General features: G+C 39.2%; 1 protein-coding gene across 1 annotated transcript in view; it reads right to left on the minus strand.

Moving 5' to 3' along the window:
- The window catches only part of LOC135778275 (protein CLN8-like), a 109,897-nt gene that overhangs the window by 82,497 nt on the left and 8,272 nt on the right, over nt 1-19,128 (minus strand). The gene's annotated exons all lie outside the window — the stretch shown is intronic.

The following is a 19,128-nucleotide window of genomic DNA, read 5'->3' on the forward strand; positions in this document are numbered from 1 at the left end:
TTTAGCAGTAACTCTATAGCGCCACCAGCAGATCAAAAATTCAATGTTCGAACTGTTATAACTGGTGATACATTTGAACTATGAAAAAACTACTTAGTACACGTGATTGCCCTTCTCACATTTATTGCTTTTAATACCTTACAGTAAGACTCCTCCCATTACAGTAGCGGACATTTTGAAATGTACAGTATTTTGTTTATTCGCTACTCCTCCTTCAAATTAGATTAAAATGTTATGAGATGTGGCACAGGTGATCTTTGGAGTGAGCCGCATAGAAATGACTGAACAGAATTTTGATATTTATCTTTGTTCAAAAGAAAGAAATGCATGAACTTAACGAGGTTGATGCAAAAATGGTTCTGAAGCTGTACCTCAGTCATTCTTTGATCAATTGAAATTAAATTTGGTACACTTAATGTGGACCATGAACTGGGGGTCCATATCAAATTTGGTGACAGCGCCACCTATGGGTCATGAGATATGAAAAAAGGCTATTTTTGCCCATAACTTCTGAACTGTTTGTCAGAAAATTATTATCTTGATGTCTTTGGATTGCTTACCTCATGCCGCATCTGTCGATGTGTATTATGCCGGGTTTGACCAAACCGCCTGTCCGCCATTTTGAAATTTCACATAAATTGTTATATTTTTTGAACTATTCGAGATATCCGCGCAAAAATTGGTAAGGAGCTTTGACATGATGTCCTGAAGGTACCTGGGAAGTCAGAGTACAGCGCAACCTAGGGGTAATAAACTATAACAGTTCTTATGGAACTGCTTATAACTTCGGAATACTTTGTCTGATATTAATTTCTTTGTGAAATTGTATTCACTGGTTTATGCCGGTTGCAACGATACCTCATTTGTCATTTTCCAACATTCTGTTCATGTGTTATTGTAAAGCATATGGTATATGATTTTTTCGCTACTCCTTTTACAAATTTTGTTTATTTTTTGCCAGGTTCTGCTCGTATAATGTTTGAAGAAATCCGCACAGAAATGACTGAACAGATTTTTGATAATATGTTCTCTTTCTTAGAAAAACCACTCCAAAGGTGACTGTGCCTGTGACGTTGTCTATTTGTCACAGCAAATTAATGTGACTGTATATTACATTGTATAGCATTACTATACATAATGATCTGCTTGTCTTCAATTTCACTTGAGCTCATGTTCATTGTATTTCTGTTATTTCTGCTTCTGCTGTGTCTTTTCTGCATTTTTGGTGATTGACATATGTCAATCCTTGCAGATATCTAATCTTTTTCTGCTGCCCCATGAACTGTGTCAACTGAGTGGCGCATCCAGTTAATCACCTGCATTGAGATTCTGAGTTCTTGGGTTCGAATCCCACATGAGTCATGTATTAGGTTTTTCTATTAATGTTTTGTTCTTCCTCATCAATTCTTCTCAACCTGTCTGTAGTTCACATATGTTCTATTTTTCCATGTTTACTGTTGTTGCGCTTCATTGTGGTGGTTCTGCTCTGTGATTCCTGAGCCTTGCGTGTTTGATGCACTTTATGGTGCTTGCTGTGCTTTGTGTGCTTGCTGTGCTTTGTGAGCTTCCTGTGCTTTGTGTGCTTGCTGTGCTTTGTGTGCTTGCTGTGCTTTGTGTGCTTGCTGTGCTATGTGAGCTTGCTGTGCTATGTGTGCTTCCTGTGCATTGTGTGCTTGCTGTGCTTTGTGTGCTTGCTGTGCTTTGTGTGCTTGCTGTGCTTTGTGAGCTTGCTGTGCTTTGTGTGCTTGCTGTGCTTTGTGTGCTTGCTGTGCTATGTGAGCTTGCTGTGCTATGTGAGCTGGCTGTGCTTTGTGTGCTGGCTGTGCTTGGTGAGCTTGCTGTGCTTTGTGAGCTTGTTGTGCTTTTTGAGCTTGCTGTGCTTTGTGTGTTTGATATGCTTTGTGTGCTTGCTGTGTTTTGTGAGCTTACTGTGCTTTGTGTGCTTGCTATGCTTTGTGAGCTTGCTGTGCTTTGTGAGCTTGCTGTGCTTTGTGAGCTTGCTGTGCTTTGTGTGCCTGCTGTGCTTTGTGTGCCTGCTGTGCTTTGTGTGCTGGCTGTGCTTTGTGTGCTTGGTGAGCTTGCTGTGCTTTGTGTGCTTGCTGTGCTTTGTGAGCTTGCTGTGATTTGTGAGCTTGCTGTGATTTGTGAGCTTGCTGTGTTTTGTGTGCTTGCTTTTGGTGCTAATTTTTGCGCTGAAGGTGCTTGGCCCCGAGTTGCTGCTTGCAGCTATATTTAGGGGTCAAGCACCGAAGGTGCTGAGACACCTATTGTAATTGTTAGTATTATTAGGGCCCGAGCACACAAGTGTGAGGACCCTATTGTTTTTGCTCCGTTTATTATTATTATTATTTATTCTTCTTCTTCTCCAAAGTGAATCGCATTTTTGAGGGGCGAAACATGTTCGAAAACTCATGAAATTTTGCACACATGTCAGGAGTGGCGAAAATTTACATGTGGCATAGGCGCCAGAAGTGGGCGTGTAGAAATGGCTCGATAGCGCCACCTGCAAAATTTCATGAGAAGAGCCCCCCCACTACGAAAAACGTACAGATACGAAATTTGGTAGGATCATCTATCACCCCAAGACCTACAAAAAAGTCTCTTGGAGCGAAGCTCTAAACCCAACAGGAAGTCGGCCATTTTGAATTTTTGCCTTGATTTTTGTGCAAATTTGGTCATTTCCAGGCTTCATACTTTAACGAACTCCTCCTACAGATTTAATCCGATCATCGTCATATTTGGACAATCTTATCTAAAGTCCTTTGCGATGTTAAATTGCGGAGATCTTGACTTTTCGTTGGAGGGTGTGTCCGTGGCGGCCTGACAAATTTCTGCATTTTCGCCATGAAACAGGAAGTGGCTCTAACTCAGGCATACAATGTCCAATCTGCCCCACGCTTCATACGTTTGATAAGGGTCTTGGCCTGAACACATTTCAATGCCAATATACAGCTTCAGTCATAGCGCCACCTAGAGGTAGCAGGAAATGCCATGTTTTACGCTGTGATTTACTGCTCTTAGAGATTTAATCAAATCATCATCATATCTGGTCAGACTGATCTTAAGTCCTTTGCGATAATAAATTGCAAAGATCTTGACTTTTCGTTGAAGGGCGTGTCCGTGGCAGCCTGGCAAAGTGTGATGTTTCACCATGAAACAGGAAGCTGTTGTAATTCAGACATACATACTCCGATCTGCCCCCAACTTCACACGTTTCATAAGGGTCCCAGCCTGAACACATCAACATGGCATAATTCAGTATCAGTCATAGCGCCACCTAGAGGAAGCAGGAAATACCACCTTTTATGCTGTGACTTACTGCTCTTAGAGATTTAACCATATCAACATCATATTTCATCAGTCTAATCTCAAGACCTTGTGTGATGATAAATAGCAACGACCTTGACTTTTCATTAAAGGGCGTGTCCGTTGCGGCCTCGCAAAGTATCGCTAAATGAATCCCATTTTTGACAGCCTAAACGAGCTCAAAAAGTCATGAAACGTTCCACACGTGTCAAAAGTGGCGAATATTTTCATGTGATATAGGCTTCAGAACTTGGGGTGTTAAAATGGCTCTATAGCGCCACCTACAAAAATTAAATAGAGCAGCCCCCCCCGCTACGTTAATCGCACAAATGCGAAATGCAGTAGGATCATGTATCACCCCAAGACCTACAAAAAAGTCTCTTGGAGCAAAGCTCTAAACCCCACAGGAAGTCAGCCATTTTGAATTTTCTCTGTAATTTGAGTGCAACTTTTGCCATTTCTGGCCTTCGTATTTTAACAAACTCCTCCTATAAATTTAATCAGATAATCATCATATTTGGTGAGTGTCATCTAAAGGGCTTTGCAATGCTAAATTGCGGAGATCTTGACATTTCAATGGAGGGTGTGTATGTGGCGGCTTGCCAAATTTCTGTGTTTCTCAATGAAACAGGAAGTTGTTCTAACTCAGGTTTAAAATGTCCAACCTGACCCACGCTTCACAAGTTTGATAATTGTCCTGTCCTGAACACATCAACATGGCAATATTCAGTAAAAGTTATAGCGCCACCTGCTGGAAGCAGGAAATGACATGTTTTACACTGTGATTTACGGCTCATTGAAATGTATTCAGATCATCATCATATTTGGTCAGTCTGAACTTAGGAACTTCACAATGATAAATTGGTAAGATCTTGACATTTCGTTAAAGGGGCGTGTCCGTTGTGGCCTGTCAAAGTTAGATTTTTCGCGATGAGAAAGCTGTTGTAACTCAGACATGCAATGTCCGACCTGTCACAGACATCATACGTTTGACAAGGGTCCTGGCCTCAACACATCAATGTTACAACAATCAATTACAATCATAGCGCCACCTGCTGCATAAAGGAGTAGTGGCACTTCAAAGTTCCTTTGAATATCCACCTATATTTATCCACGGAAATTTCAATCCCCCTGGTTTATTGCTTTACTAAGGCCATAGAGTGGCGGTGCACATGCGTGCGAGGGCCCTTCCATCACTGCTTGCAGTTTTAATTATTATTATTCTGCTTCTTCTTCTTCTTAGCCATAGGCGTCTATGGCAGCCCTATGAACCGTACATACGAAAATGATGAAATTTGGCACAGTTGTAGTGGTGGTCTTAAAAAGTCATGTGACCAAAAATGGGGTCTCTAGTACTAACTCTATAGCGCCACCAGCAGTGCAAAAATTCAATGGTCAAAGGGTTATAACTTCTGATCCGCTTGATCTATGAAAATTCTACTTAGTACACGTGATTGCTCTCCTCATGCTTGTTGCTTTTAATACCTTACAGTAAAACTCCACTCATTACAGTAGCGGCCATTTTGAAATGTACAGTATTCCATTTTTTCGCTACTCCTCCTTCAAATGTTGTTCAATTCTTATGAGATTTGGCACAGATGATCTTTGGAGTAAGCCGCATAGAAATGACTGAACAGAATTTTGATATTTATCTTTGTTCAAAAGTAATAAATGCGCAAACTTAACGAGGTTGACGCAAAAATGGTTCTGAAGCTGTAGCTCAGTCATTCTTTGATCAATTGAAATGAAATTTGGTACACTTCATGTGGACCATGAACTTGGGGTCCATGCCAAATTTGGTGACAGCGCCACCTATGGGTCATGAGATAATAAAATAGGCTATTTTTGCCCATAACTTCTGAACTGTTTGTCAGAAAATTATGATCTTGATGTCTATGGATTGCTTACCTCATGCCGCATCTGTCGATGTGTATTATGCCGGGTTTGACCGAACCGCCTGTCCGCCATTTTGAAATTTCACATAATTTGTTATATTTTTTGAACTATTGGACATATCCGCGCAAAAATTAGTAAGGAGCTTCGACATGATGTCCTGAAGGTACCTGGGAAGTCAGAGTACAGCGCCACCTTGGGGTTATAAACTATAACAGTTCTTATGGAACTGCTTATAACTTCTGAATACTTTGTCTGATATTAATTTCTTTGTGAAATTGTATTCACTGGTTTATGCCGATTGCAACGATACCTCGTTTGTCATTTTCCAACATTCTGTTCATGTATTATTGTAAAGCATATGGTAAATGATTTTTTCGCTACTCCTTTTAGAAATTTTGTTTATTTTATGCCAGGTACTGCTCGTATAATGTTTGGAGCAATCCGCACAGAAATGACTGAACAGATTTTTGATATTCTGTTTTCTTTTTCTTAGAAATACCACTCCAAAGTTGACCGTGCCTGTGACGTTGTCTATTTGTCATAGTAAATTAATGTGACTGTATATTACATTGTATAGCATTACTATACAGAATGATCTTCTTGTCTTCAATCTCACTTGAGCTTTTTGATTCTCATATACATTGTATTTCTGTTAGTTCTGCTCTGCACTGTCAGTTCTGCATCTGTGTTGATTGGCATATGTCAATCCTTGCAGCACCTAAGCTGTTTTTTGCTGCCCTTTGAGCTGTGTTAACTGAGTTGCGCATCTGGTTAACCACATGCCATGAGATTCTGAGGTCATGGGTTTGAATCCCATGGGCTGTGATATTCTGTCTTAACTTTTTTCTCACTTAAGTTTTGTGATTTTCATACTATACATTGTATTTCAGTTATTTGTGCTCTCTGTTGACATTTCTGCACGTTTGGTAATTGCTGGATATCAATGTTTACAGCTCTAAATCTCTATTCTATAGCTTGGACACACCAACTCAGTGGTTTAATCATTTACTCAGTGGCGCATGCGGTAACTGCTGTGCTTTGGGAACCCGAGTTCATGGGTTCGAATCCCATGTGCAGTGGTTTTTGTCTTAACTTTTTTTCTCACTTAAGTTTTGTGATTTTCATACAATACATTGTATTTCAGTTATTTGTGCTCTCTGTTGTCATTTCTGCACGTTTGGTAATTGCTGGATATCAATGTTTACAGCTCTAAATCTCTATTCTATAGCTTGGACACACCAACTGAGTGGTTTAATCGTTTACTCAGTGGCGCATGCGGTAACTGCTGTGCTTTGGGAACCTGAGTTCATGGGCTTGAATCCCATGTGCAGTGGTTTTTGTTTTAACTTTTTTCTCACTTAAGTTTTGTGATTTTCATACTATACATTGTATTTCAGTTATTTGTGCTCTCTGTTGTCATTTCTGCACGTTTGGTAATTGCTGGATATCAATGTTTACAGTTCTAAATCTCTATTCTATAGCTTGGACACACCAACTCAGTGGTTTAATAGTTTACTCAGTGACGCGTGCGGTTAGTGCCTTGCTTTGGGAACCTGAGGTCATGGGTTCGAATCCCAGCTCTTACTTTCACTTATTGAGATTTCCTTTTGTGTTCCCTTTAACATGTTCTTCTCGACCTGTCTGGTTTTCCACACGTGTTATATTTTTGCCATCTTTACTGTTGTTGCTCCGCACTGCAGTGGTTCTGCTCTGCATTTGCTTTGCTTCGGGTTCGGGCTCTGTATTGCGCGCTTTTTTGCGCTTTGCGCATTTGCTGCGTCGTGTGGTTTTTGCTGTGCTTTGGGTGCTCATTGCGCTGAAGGTGCTTGACCCCGCAATTGCTGCTTGCAGCTATATTTATTAGGGGCCAAGCACCTATGGTGCTGTGGCACCTATTGTTTCTGTTAGTATTATTATTATTCTTAATCTTAATCTTCCCCAATGGGAGTCTATGGCAGCCCTATGAACCGTATATAGGAAAATGATGAAATTTGGCACAGTTGTAGTGGTGGTCATAAATAGTCATTTGGCCAAAAATGGGGTCTCTAGCAGTAACTCTATAGCGCCACCATCATCTCAAAAATTCAATGTTCAAATGGTTATAACTCATGATCCATTTGCTCTATGAAAATTCTACTTAGTACACGTGATTGCTCTCCTCATGCTTATTGTTTTTAATACCTTACAGTAAGACTCCACCCATTACAGTAGCGGCCATTTTGAAATGTACAGTATTTCGTTTTTTCGCTACTCCTCCTTCAAATTTGGTTCAATTCTTATGAGATTTGGCACATGTGATCTTTGGAGTGAGCCGCATAGAAATGACTGAACAGAATTTTGATATTTTTCTTTATTTAAAAGTAATTAATGCGTGAACTTAACGAGATTGACGCAAAATTGGTTCTGAAGCTGTATCTCGGTCATTCTTTGATCAATCGAGATGAAATTTGGTACGCTTCATGTCGACCATGAACTGGGGGTCCATGCCAAATTTGGTGACAGCGCCACCTATGGGTCATGAGATAGGAAAAAAGGCTATTTTTGCGCATAACTTCTGAATCGTTTGTCAGAAAATTATGATCTTGGTGTCTACGGATTCCTTGGCTCATGCCGCATCTGTCGATGTGTATTATGCCGGGATTGACCGAACCGTCTGTCCGCCATTTTGAAATTTGTGATAATTTGCTATAACTTTTGAAGTATGGAATATATCGGCGCAAACATCGGTAGGGAGCTTCGGCATGATGTCCTGAGGAAATCAGAGTACAGCGCCACCTAGGGGTTATAAACTATAACAGTTCTTATCGAATTGCTTATAACTTCTGAATTCTTTGGCATGTAAGCTCTTTTCTGCTGACCCTTGAGCTGTGTCTACTGAGTGGCGCATCTGTTAAGTCGTATGCATAGAGATCCTGAGTTCATGGGTTCGAATCCAGCCTGAGCCAGGTGTTAATTTCTTCTATTAAAGTTTTGTTCTTTCCCACCTATTCTTCCTGACCTGTCTGTAGTTCACATATGTTCTATTTTTGTCATGTTTTCTGTTGCTGCTCTGCACTGCAGTGGTTCTGATCTGTGATTGCTACGTTTTGGGTACTTGCTGCGCCTTGTGTTTTTGATTGGGTGCTCAATGCGCATTGGGTGATTGATACCTTCTATGTTGTTTGCTGTGCTTTGGGTGCTCATTTCGCTTAATCTGCTTGGCCCCAAATCGCTGCTTGCAGCTATATTTAGGGGCCAAGCACCTATGGTGCTGTGGCACCTATTGTTTCTGTTAGTATTATTATTCTTCTTAATCTTAATCTTCCCCAATGGGAGTCTATGGCAGCCCTATGAACCGTATATAGGAAAATGATGAAATTTGGCACAGTTGTAGTGGTGGTCATAAATAGTCATTTGGCCAAAAATGGGGTCTCTAGCAGTAACTCTATAGCGCCACCATCATCTCAAAAATTCAATGTTCAAATGGTTATAACTCATGATCCATTTGCTCTATGAAAATTCTACTTAGTACACGTGATTGCTCTCCTCATGCTTATTGTTTTTAATACCTTACAGTAAGACTCCACCCATTACAGTAGCGGCCATTTTGAAATGTACAGTATTTCGTTTTTTCGCTACTCCTCCTTCAAATTTGGTTCAATTCTTATGAGATTTGGCACATGTGATCTTTGGAGTGAGCCGCATAGAAATGACTGAACAGAATTTTGATATTTTTCTTTATTTAAAAGTAATTAATGCGTGAACTTAACGAGATTGACGCAAAATTGGTTCTGAAGCTGTATCTCGGTCATTCTTTGATCAATCGAGATGAAATTTGGTACGCTTCATGTCGACCATGAACTGGGGGTCCATGCCAAATTTGATGACAGCGCCACCTATGGGTCATGAGATAATAAAATAGGCTATTTTTGCGCATAACTTCTGAATCGTTTGTCAGAAAATTATGATCTTGATGTCTATGGATTGCTTACCTCATGCCGCATCTGTCGATGTGTATTATGCCGGGCTTGACCACACACATCTGTCCGACATTTTGAAATTTGTCATAAATTGTTATATCTTTTGAACTATTGGACATATCCGTGCAAAAATCAGTAGGGAGATTCAGCATGATGTCTTGAAGGTACCTTGGAAGTCAGAGTATAGCGCCACCTAGGGGTTATAAACTATAACAGTTCTTATGGATCTGCTTATAACTTCTGAATACTTTGTCTGATATTAATTTCTTTGTGAAATTGTATTCACTGGTTTATGCCGATTGCAACGATACCTCGTTTGTCATTTTCCAACATTCTGTTCATGTGTTATTGTAAAGCATATGGTAGATGATTTTTTCGCTACTCTTTTTACAAATTTTGTTTATTTTATGCCAGGTACTGCTCGTATAATGTTTGGAGCAATCCGCACAGAAATGACTGAACAGATTTTTGATATTCTGTTTTCTTTTTCTTAGAAATACCACTCCAAAGTTGACCGTGCCTGTGACGTTGTCTATTTGTCATAGTAAATTAATGTGACTGTATATTACATTGTATAGCATTACTATACAGAATGATCTTCTTGTCTTCAATCTCACTTGAGCTTTTTGATTATCATATACATTGTATTTCTGTTAGTTCTGCTCTGCACTGTCAGTTCTGCATCTGTCTTGATTGGCATATGTCAATCCTTGCAGCACCTAAGCTGTTTTTTGCTGCCCTTTGAGCTGTGTTAACTGAGTTGCGCATCTGGTTAACCACATGCCATGAGATTCTGAGGTCATGGGTTTGAATCCCATGGGCTGTGATATTTTGTCTTAACTTTTTTCTCACTTAAGTTTTGTGATTTTCATACTATACATTGTATTTCAGTTATTTGTGCTCTCTGTTGACATTTCTGCACGTTTGGTAATTGCTGGATATCAATGTTTACAGCTCTAAATCTCTATTCTATAGCTTGGACACACCAACTCAATGGTTTAATCGTTTACTCAGTGGCGCATGCGGTAACTGCTGTGCTTTGGGAACCCGAGTTCATGGGTTCGAATCCCATGTGCAGTGGTTTTTGTCTTAACTTTTTTTCTCACTTAAGTTTTGTGATTTTCATACAATACATTGTATTTCAGTTATTTGTGCTCTCTGTTGTCATTTCTGCACGTTTGGTAATTGCTGGATATCAATGTTTACAGCTCTAAATCTCTATTCTATAGCTTGGACACACCAACTCAGTGGTTTAATCGTTTACTAAGTGGCGGATGCAGTAACTGCTGTGCTTTGGGAACCCGAGTTCATGGGTTCGAATCCCATGTGCAGTGGTTTTTGTCTTAACTTTTTTTCTCACTTAAGTTTTGTGATTTTCTACAATACATTGTATTTCAGTTATTTGTGCTCTCTGTTGTCATTTCTGCACGTTTGGTAATTGCTGGATATCAATGTTTACAGCTCTAAATCTCTATTCTATAGCTTGGACACACCAACTCAGTGGTTTAATCGTTTACTAAGTGGCAGATGCGGTAACTGTTGTGCTTTGGGAACCTGAGTTCATGGGTTTGAATCCCATGTGCAGTGGTTTTTGTCTTAACTTTTTTCTCACTTAAGTTTTGTGATTTTCATACTATACATTGTATTTCAGTTATTTGTGCTCTCTGTTGTCATTTCTGCACTTTTAGTAATTGCTGTATATCAATGTTTAAAGTTCTAAATCTCTATTCTATAGCTTGGACACACCAACTCAGTGGTTTAATCGTTTACTCAGTGGCGCATGCGGTTAGTGCGTTGCTTTGGGAACCTGAGGTCATGGGTTCGAATCCCAGCTCTTACTTTCACTTATTGAGATTTCCTTTGTGTTCCCTTTAACACGTTCTTCTCGACCTGTCTGGTTTTCCACACGTGTTATATTTTTGCCATCTTTACTGTTGTTGCTCCGCACTGCAGTGGTTCTGCTCTGCATTTGCTTTGCTTCGGGTTCGGGCTCTGTATTGCGCGCTTTCTGCGCTTTGCGCATTTGCTGCGTCGTGTGGTTTTTGCTGTGCTTTGGGTGCTCATTGCGCTGAAGGTGCTTGACCCCGCAATTGCTGCTTGCAGCTATATTTGTTAGTATTATTAGGGGCCAAGCACCTATGGTGCTGTGGCACCTATTGTTTCTGTTAGTATTATTATTAGGGGTCAAGCACCGAAGGTGCTGAGACACCTATTGTAATTGTTAGTATTATTAGGGGTCAAGCACCGAAGGTGCTGAGACACCTATTGGAATTGTACTTTTTTCTTCTTCTTAGCCATTGGTGTCTATGGCAGCCCTATGAACCGTATGTAGGAAAATGATGAAATTTGGCACAGTTGTAGTGGTGGTCATAAATAGTCATGTGGCCAAAAATGGGGTCTCTAGCAGTAACTCTATAGCGCCACCATCATCTCAAAAATTCAATGTTCAAATGGTTATAACTCATGATCCATTTGCTCTATGAAAATTCTACTTAGTACACGTGATTGCTCTCCTCATGCTTATTGTTTTTAATACCTTACAGTAAGACTCCACCCATTACAGTAGCGGCCATTTTGAAATGTACAGTATTTCGTTTTTTCGCTACTCCTCCTTCAAATTTGGTTCAATTCTTATGAGATTTGGCACATGTGATCTTTGGAGTGAACCGCATAGAAATGACTGAACAGAATTTTGATATTTTTCTTTATTTAAAAGTAATTAATGCGTGAACTTAACGAGATTGACGCAAAATTGGTTCTGAAGCTGTATCTCGGTCATTCTTTGATCAATCGAGATGAAATTTGGTACGCTTCATGTCGACCATGAACTGGGGGTCCATGCCAAATTTGGTGACAGCGCCACCTATGGGTCATGAGATAGTAAAAAAGGCTATTTTTGCGCATAACTTCTGAATCGTTTGTCAGAAAATTATGATATTGGTGTCTACGGATTCCTTACCTCATGCCGCATCTGTCGATGTGTATTATGCCGGGTTTGACCGAACCGCCTGTCCGCCATTTTGAAATTTGTCATAAATTGTTATAACTTTTGAAGTATTGGATATATTGGCGCAAAAATCGGTGGGAAGCTTTGGCATGATGTCCTGATTGTATCTGGGAAGTCAGAATACAGCGCCACCTAGGGGTTATAAACTATAACAGTTCTTATAGAACTGCTCATAACTTCTGAATACTTTGTCGGATTTTAATTTTCTTTGTGAAATTGTATTCACTGGTTTATGCCGATTGCAACGATACCTCGTTTGTCATTTTCCATCATTCTGTTCATGTGTTATTGTAAGGCATATGGTAAATGATTTTTTCGCTACTCCTTTTACAAATTTTGTTTATTTTATGCCAGGTTCTGCTCGTATAATGTTTGGAGCAATCCGCACAGAAATGACTGAACAGATTTTTCTTGCACCCAGGAATTTTTTTGAGAAAAACCTCTGTAAAGTTGATCGTCCCTGTGATGTTGTCTATTTGTCATAGTTAATTACTTTATATTACATTTTATAGCGTTACTCTACGGAATGTTCTTCTTGTCTTCAATCTCACTTGAGCTTTTTGATTCTCAAATACATTGTATTTCTGTGATTTCTGCTCTGCGGTGTCATTTCTACATCTTTGGTGATTGGCATATGTCAATGCTTGCATTTCTGTAATCTCTTTCCTGCTGCCCCTTGAGCTGTGTCTGCTGAGTGGCGCATCCACTAAGTCGTATGCATAGAGATCCTGAGTTCATGGGTTCGAATCCCACCTGAGGCAGGTGTTAATTTCTTCTATTAAAGTTTTGTTCTTTCCCACCTATTCTTCTTGACCTGTCTGTAGTTCACATATGTTCTATTTTTGCCATGTTTTCTGTTGCTGCTCTGCACTGCGGTGGTTCTGCTCTGTCATTGCAACGCTTTGGGAACTTGCTGCGCTTTGTGTTCTTGATGCACCTTGGGTGGTCAGTGAGCATTGGGTGATTGATACCTTCTATGTTGCTTGCTGTGCTTTGGGTGCTCATTGCGCTAAAGGTGCTTGGCCCCGAATCGCTGCTTGCAGCTATATTTAGGGGTCAAGCACCGAAGGTGCTGAGACACCTATTGTAATTGTTAGTATTATTATTAGGGGCCAAGCACCGAAGGTGCTGAGGCACCTATTGGAACTGTCAGTATTATTATTCTTCATCTTCCCCAATGGGAGTCTATGGCAGCCCTATGAACCGTACGTAGGAAAATGATGAAATTTGGCACAGTTGTAGTGGTGGTCTTAAAAAGTCATGTGACCAAAAATGGGGTCTCTAGTCCTAACTCTATAGCGCCACCACCAGTGCAAAAATTCAATGTTCAAATGGTTATAACTGCTGATCCGCTTGATCTATGAAAATTCTACTTAGTACACGTGATTACTCTCCTCATGCTTGTTGCTTTTAATACCTTACAGTAAAATTCCACCTATTACAGTAGTGGCCATTTTGAAATGTACAGTATTCCATTTTTTCGCTACTCTTCCTTCAAATGTTGTTCAATTCTTATGAGATTTGGCACAGATGATCTTTGGAGTAAGCCGCATAGAAATGACTGAACAGAATTTTGATATTTATCTTTGTTCAAAAGTAATAAATGCGCAAACTTAACGAGGTTGACGCAAAAATGGTTCTGAAGCTGTAGCTCAGTCATTCTTTGATCAATTGAAATGAAATTTGGTACACTTCATGTGGACCATGAACTTGGGGTCCATGCCAAATTTGGTGACAGCGCCACCTATGGGTCATGAGATAATAAAATAGGCTATTTTTGCCCATAACTTCTGAACTGTTTGTCAGAAAATTATGATCTTGATGTCTATGGATTGCTTACCTCATGCCGCATCTGTCGATGTGTATTATGCCGGGTTTGACCAAACCGCCTGTCCACCATTTTGAAATTTCACATAATTTGTTATATTTTTTGAAGTATTGGACATATCCGCGCAAAAATTAGTAAGGAGCTTCGACATGATGTTCTGAAGGTACCTGGGAAGTCAGAGTACAGCGCCACCTAGGGGTTATAAACTATTACAATTCTTATTGATATTATACTGTTATCTCTTTTCTGCTGCCTAATGAACTGTGTCAACTGAGTGGAGCATCTAGTTAATCATATGCATTGAGATTCTGAGTTCCTGGGTTTGAATCCCACCTGAGTCAGGTATTTTGTTCTTCCTCATCAATTCTTCTCAACCTGTCTGTAGTTCACATGTGTTCTATTTTTCCATGTTTGCTGTTGTTGCTCTGCATTGTGGTGGTTCTTGCTGTGCTTTGTGTGCTTGCTGTGCTTTGTGTGCTTGCTGTGCTTTGTGTGCTTGCTGTGCTTTGTGTGCTTGCTGTGCTTTGTGTGCTTTGGGAGTTTGCTGTGCTTTGGGAGTTTGCTGTGCTTTGTGTGCTGGTTGTGCTTTGTGAGCTTGCTGTGCTTTGTGAACTTGCTATGCTTTGTGTGCTTACTGTGCTTTGTGAGCTTACTGTGCTTTGTGTGTTTGCTGTGCTTTGTGAGCTTGCTGTGCTTTGTGAGCTTACTGTGCTTTGTGTGTTTGCTGTGCTTTGTGTGCTTGCTGTGCTTTGTGTGCTTGCTGTGCTTTGTATGCTTGCTTATCTTGGTCATTCTTTGATCAATTGAAATGAAACTTGGTACCCTTCACGAGGACCATGGACTGGGGTACCCTGCCAAATTTGAGGACAGCGCCACCTATGGGTCATGAGATATGAAAAATTGTTTTTTTTGCCCATAACCATTTAAATGTTTGATAGAAAATTATGATCTTGGTGTCTATGGATTCCTTGGCTCATGACAAATCTGTCGATATATATTATGCCGGAAATTACCAAACTGCCTGTCCACCATTTTGAATTTTGTCATAAATTGTGATAACTATTATCTATATAATGTATCGGCACAAAATTTGGTAGGGAACATCGGTATGATGTCCTGAAGGTACCTGGGAAATCTGAAGACAGCGCCTACTAGGGTTTATAAACTATATAAAACAGCCTATAACTTCTGAAAACTTTGTCTGATATTCATTTTCTTTGTGAATTTTTATTCACTGGTTTATGTTGATTGCAATGATATCTCATTTGTCAGTTTCCAACATTCTGTTCATATCTTATTTCATAGCATATGTGAAGTAGTTTTTTCCCTACTACTTTTGCAAATTAAGTCTATTTTATGCCAGACTCTGCTCACATAATCTTTGGAGTAATCCGCACAGAAATGACTAAACACATTTTTGATATTTTCTGCCATTCCCGAGAAATACCTGTCCAAAGTTGACAGTCCCTGTGACATTGTCTCTTTGTCATATTAAATTATTATGACTGTATTATAACATGTTGTGCATTCCTATACAACATGTTTTCTTGACTTAAACTTTAACTCTTCTCACTTAAAATATCTGATTCTCATATAAATTGTAATTTCTCATATAAATTGTCTGATGCATGTGTTATGTTTTTCTATTAAGATTTTGTTTTGATTTAATTCTCACCTATTATTCTCAACCAGTCTGTTTTATATGTTCTGCACTGCTTGCAATAATTTGGTGGCCAAGCACCACCACCAGTTCAAAAATGCAGTAGCGGTCATTTTGAAAAATACAGTATTAATGAATTGTATTAATGAGCAATAAAAATAGTTGACAAATTTGTGTCATATAGAGTCAAATGTTCGAACAGGTTTGATTACCTACAGGGGTTTTAAAAAAATATTCTGTTCTTGAAAAAAATCTCTCCAAACTTGAACATACACACTGTTACTTCAGCTACCTAGCTTAAGCAGCTGTATGTAAGCATGTCTCCCCTGTAGCTCAACCACATGAGTGACAGGCAAGAGACCTGGAGATCGTGGGTTCAAATCCTCTGTAGGACAACGATTGAATTCTCTTACTTTAGAGTCAAAAGCTTCAATTCATTATTTGTATTTTACTTTATAATTTTTTCTGGTATTATTTTGTTTGTGCTCTTTTGGTTTAAGTCTCATGTGTTACAAGTATGATGCTTTGGTGGTTCAATTGTTTTCTTGGTCAGCATTGGACTAATTGGTCCTTCTTTCAGCATGCAAATAAATATTTTACTTCAAAAATTTTATTTATTTATTATGTGCATTTTCATCTCTGAGTCCTGTAAGTTTCCATACATATCTGCTACATTGCATTCTTCAATTGCATGTCCTTTTGGCTTCATGGTGTGTTGCAGGACCATTGTTGCTTGGCCCCGTATCGCTGCTTGATATATTTATGCATTGTTTTTTACTCTCTGGAGAAAATCCTACAAAATGTTAATCTTGACAGAATTCATTGTTCTTTATTCTTTAAGATTGTATTTTATCTGCCGCTGTGAAAAACCTTTTTTATTATGTTGATAAATACGTATCCATACATAGTTCTAAGATTTTTAGAGAAAGTTCATTTTAAACATCTTTTCTAGTCTTAATTTATATAATTACAGTTTATTCTCACCATGAATATAGCCCTTAGAAGCCAGGATGACGTTTAAAAGAAAAGAAAGAACACTTAATTTCTTTAATCATTTCACCTAAAAATGTGTGTTTAATGAAACTATTCAATGAGAGGATTTCACAATATTTCAATTTCATCTCCTGATCAAAATAATTTGTAGAGAGGGTGCTCAAACCATGCCAACATGGCAGATTATAATGATGTCACGCATTCCAAAATGGCGCATGTTAAAAGTCCAATGCATGGTGGGCAAATATGCCCACGCTGTTTTTTCGGTGCCATAGCGAGATGATCCATGCGAATTTGCCATTCACTCACCGGAGTACCGCGCGAGCTGCATGGGCTATCCATGTTTGTGATTTTCGTAACTCTGATTTCCCTGGCTTTTATTAAACATATTGGGGCCCCACCTTATATAAATTATGATGGAAGCATGGAATGTGTTTTCATGAAGACCACTTGTGTAAACACTGTTTTTATTGTAGGAGGACATGATTTAACGCGCCCCGGAGATAACCCCGGTCGTAAACATTTCTACGTGACGTGGGCGGTCCGGTTAAAAGTTCAAGCCTCTGTCATTGTCAGCATACAGAAGACTTTTTCCCCTTCTAGGCATTTATTTTTTCAGAAGAGAGACTTGTCATGTCCATGATGCACGTTTAAATACTTTATTAACTACTAGAATGTGGTTGTCAGGCCCATAAATTATTGAACTGTGTGTGTACAGAACAGAATTAAGCTTTAAAAGGTGAGGTGGCAACCAAATTAATATGCAGTAGGGATGTCACGAGAACCGATACTTAGGTACCAAGTCGATACGAATTTTTTTTTAAACATGACGGAACTTGCTTTCTCTGGTACTGGAGCATTGCGTACGAGCACACGAGAATCCCTTCTTGTCGCTATCAAACATAGAATTTGGTGGAGCTTATGAAAGACAAACACCCCGATCTCTTTAAAGAATTAAATGTAAGTTTTAATTCATATTAACATCACATACAAACTGTAAAACTTAAATTTTATAATGAAACCCAGACCCTATATTATGTTTGTTTGAGGCAGCTGGCATTTATGCCGTGTAACCAGCTAACTTTATGCTAGATGTTAATGTTTTGTGTAAGTCAGTTATTTGTTAATGACGCTGTATTTGCAACGTTATAAACTATCTATAAATGGGCTACCATGCATCGCCATTTAGCCATCCTGTCAGCAAAATGTAGGCTAATGCCACTGGATTAAATAATTATTGAAATGTTAAGGGTTTTTAATAACTATTTTCATCATGCAACAATGTAAGTGATATTAAACTAATGCTTGCATTCAGAGTATGTGTGTGCACATGCGTGTTTATATATGCACCTTAGCACCTGTAGCCTTAGCTGATTTATTAGTCGTTGTCAGACAGTATGTTTAATAAGCTTTCAAACTAGCAGTTATTAGACCGCTTATTAAAAAACCAAACCTTGACCAGGGAGATCTTAATAACTTTAGACCAATCTCAAAACTACCTTTTCTTTCTAAAATTTTAGAAAAAGTAGTGGCCAGCCTGCTACGCACATTCGTAAAGAATAATAATACATATGAAAAGTTCCAATCAGGTTTCAGGCCCCACCATAGCACAGAGACAGCGCTGCTTAGAGTTACAAATGACCTCCTATTAACATCCGATCGTGGTGAAATCTCAATCGTTATATAACTAGACCTTAGTGCAGCCTTTGACAGAATAGATCACAAAATCTTACTCAATAGACTAGAAAACTATGTTGGCATCAGTGGTCAGGCGTTAGCCTGGGTTAGTATCTAACCAATCGATATCACTTTGTTTATGTAAATGAGGAAGAATCATATCACTCCCCCGTTAAATACGGCGTACCTCAGGGATCAGTTCTAGGCCCTATCCTATATATGTTACCTCTAGGAGACATTATCAGGAAACATAACATAAGTTTTCACTGCTATGCGGATGATACCCAGCTTTACATCTCGTCGCATCCTAGCGAAATCCACCAGTTTTCTAAGCTAACAGACTGCATTAGTGATATTAGGGACTGGATGGCACATAACTTTCTTATGCTAAACTCCAATAAGACAGAGATACTTATTATTGAACCGAATCGCTACAAACATAATATGTCAGATTACAAGTTGCCCATAGATGGCTGCACGGTTGTGCCATCTTCCATGGTTAAGAATTTAGGCGTGATGTTCGACAGCAATCTAGCTTTTGGTAGTCATATCTCCAACGTCTGCCGCACAGCATTCTTCCATCTTAGAAATATCTCAAAAATACGCCATATGCTGTCTGCATCAGATGCAGAAAAGTAGAGATGTTCCGATTAGGCATGGGCCGGTTACCGGTTTCAAGGTATACCGAGGTTTAAAACGGTCAAGGTTTCAAAACCACTAAAATGTTCTGTGATACCGTCTCCAAGGTATGAGCTGTGCTTATACAAAATTCATTAAATCATGAAGTCATGTGATTGATTTG

The sequence above is a fragment of the Paramisgurnus dabryanus genome, chromosome 17 (assembly GCF_030506205.2).
Source record: "Paramisgurnus dabryanus chromosome 17, PD_genome_1.1, whole genome shotgun sequence".
Lineage (NCBI taxonomy): Eukaryota > Metazoa > Chordata > Actinopteri > Cypriniformes > Cobitidae > Paramisgurnus > Paramisgurnus dabryanus.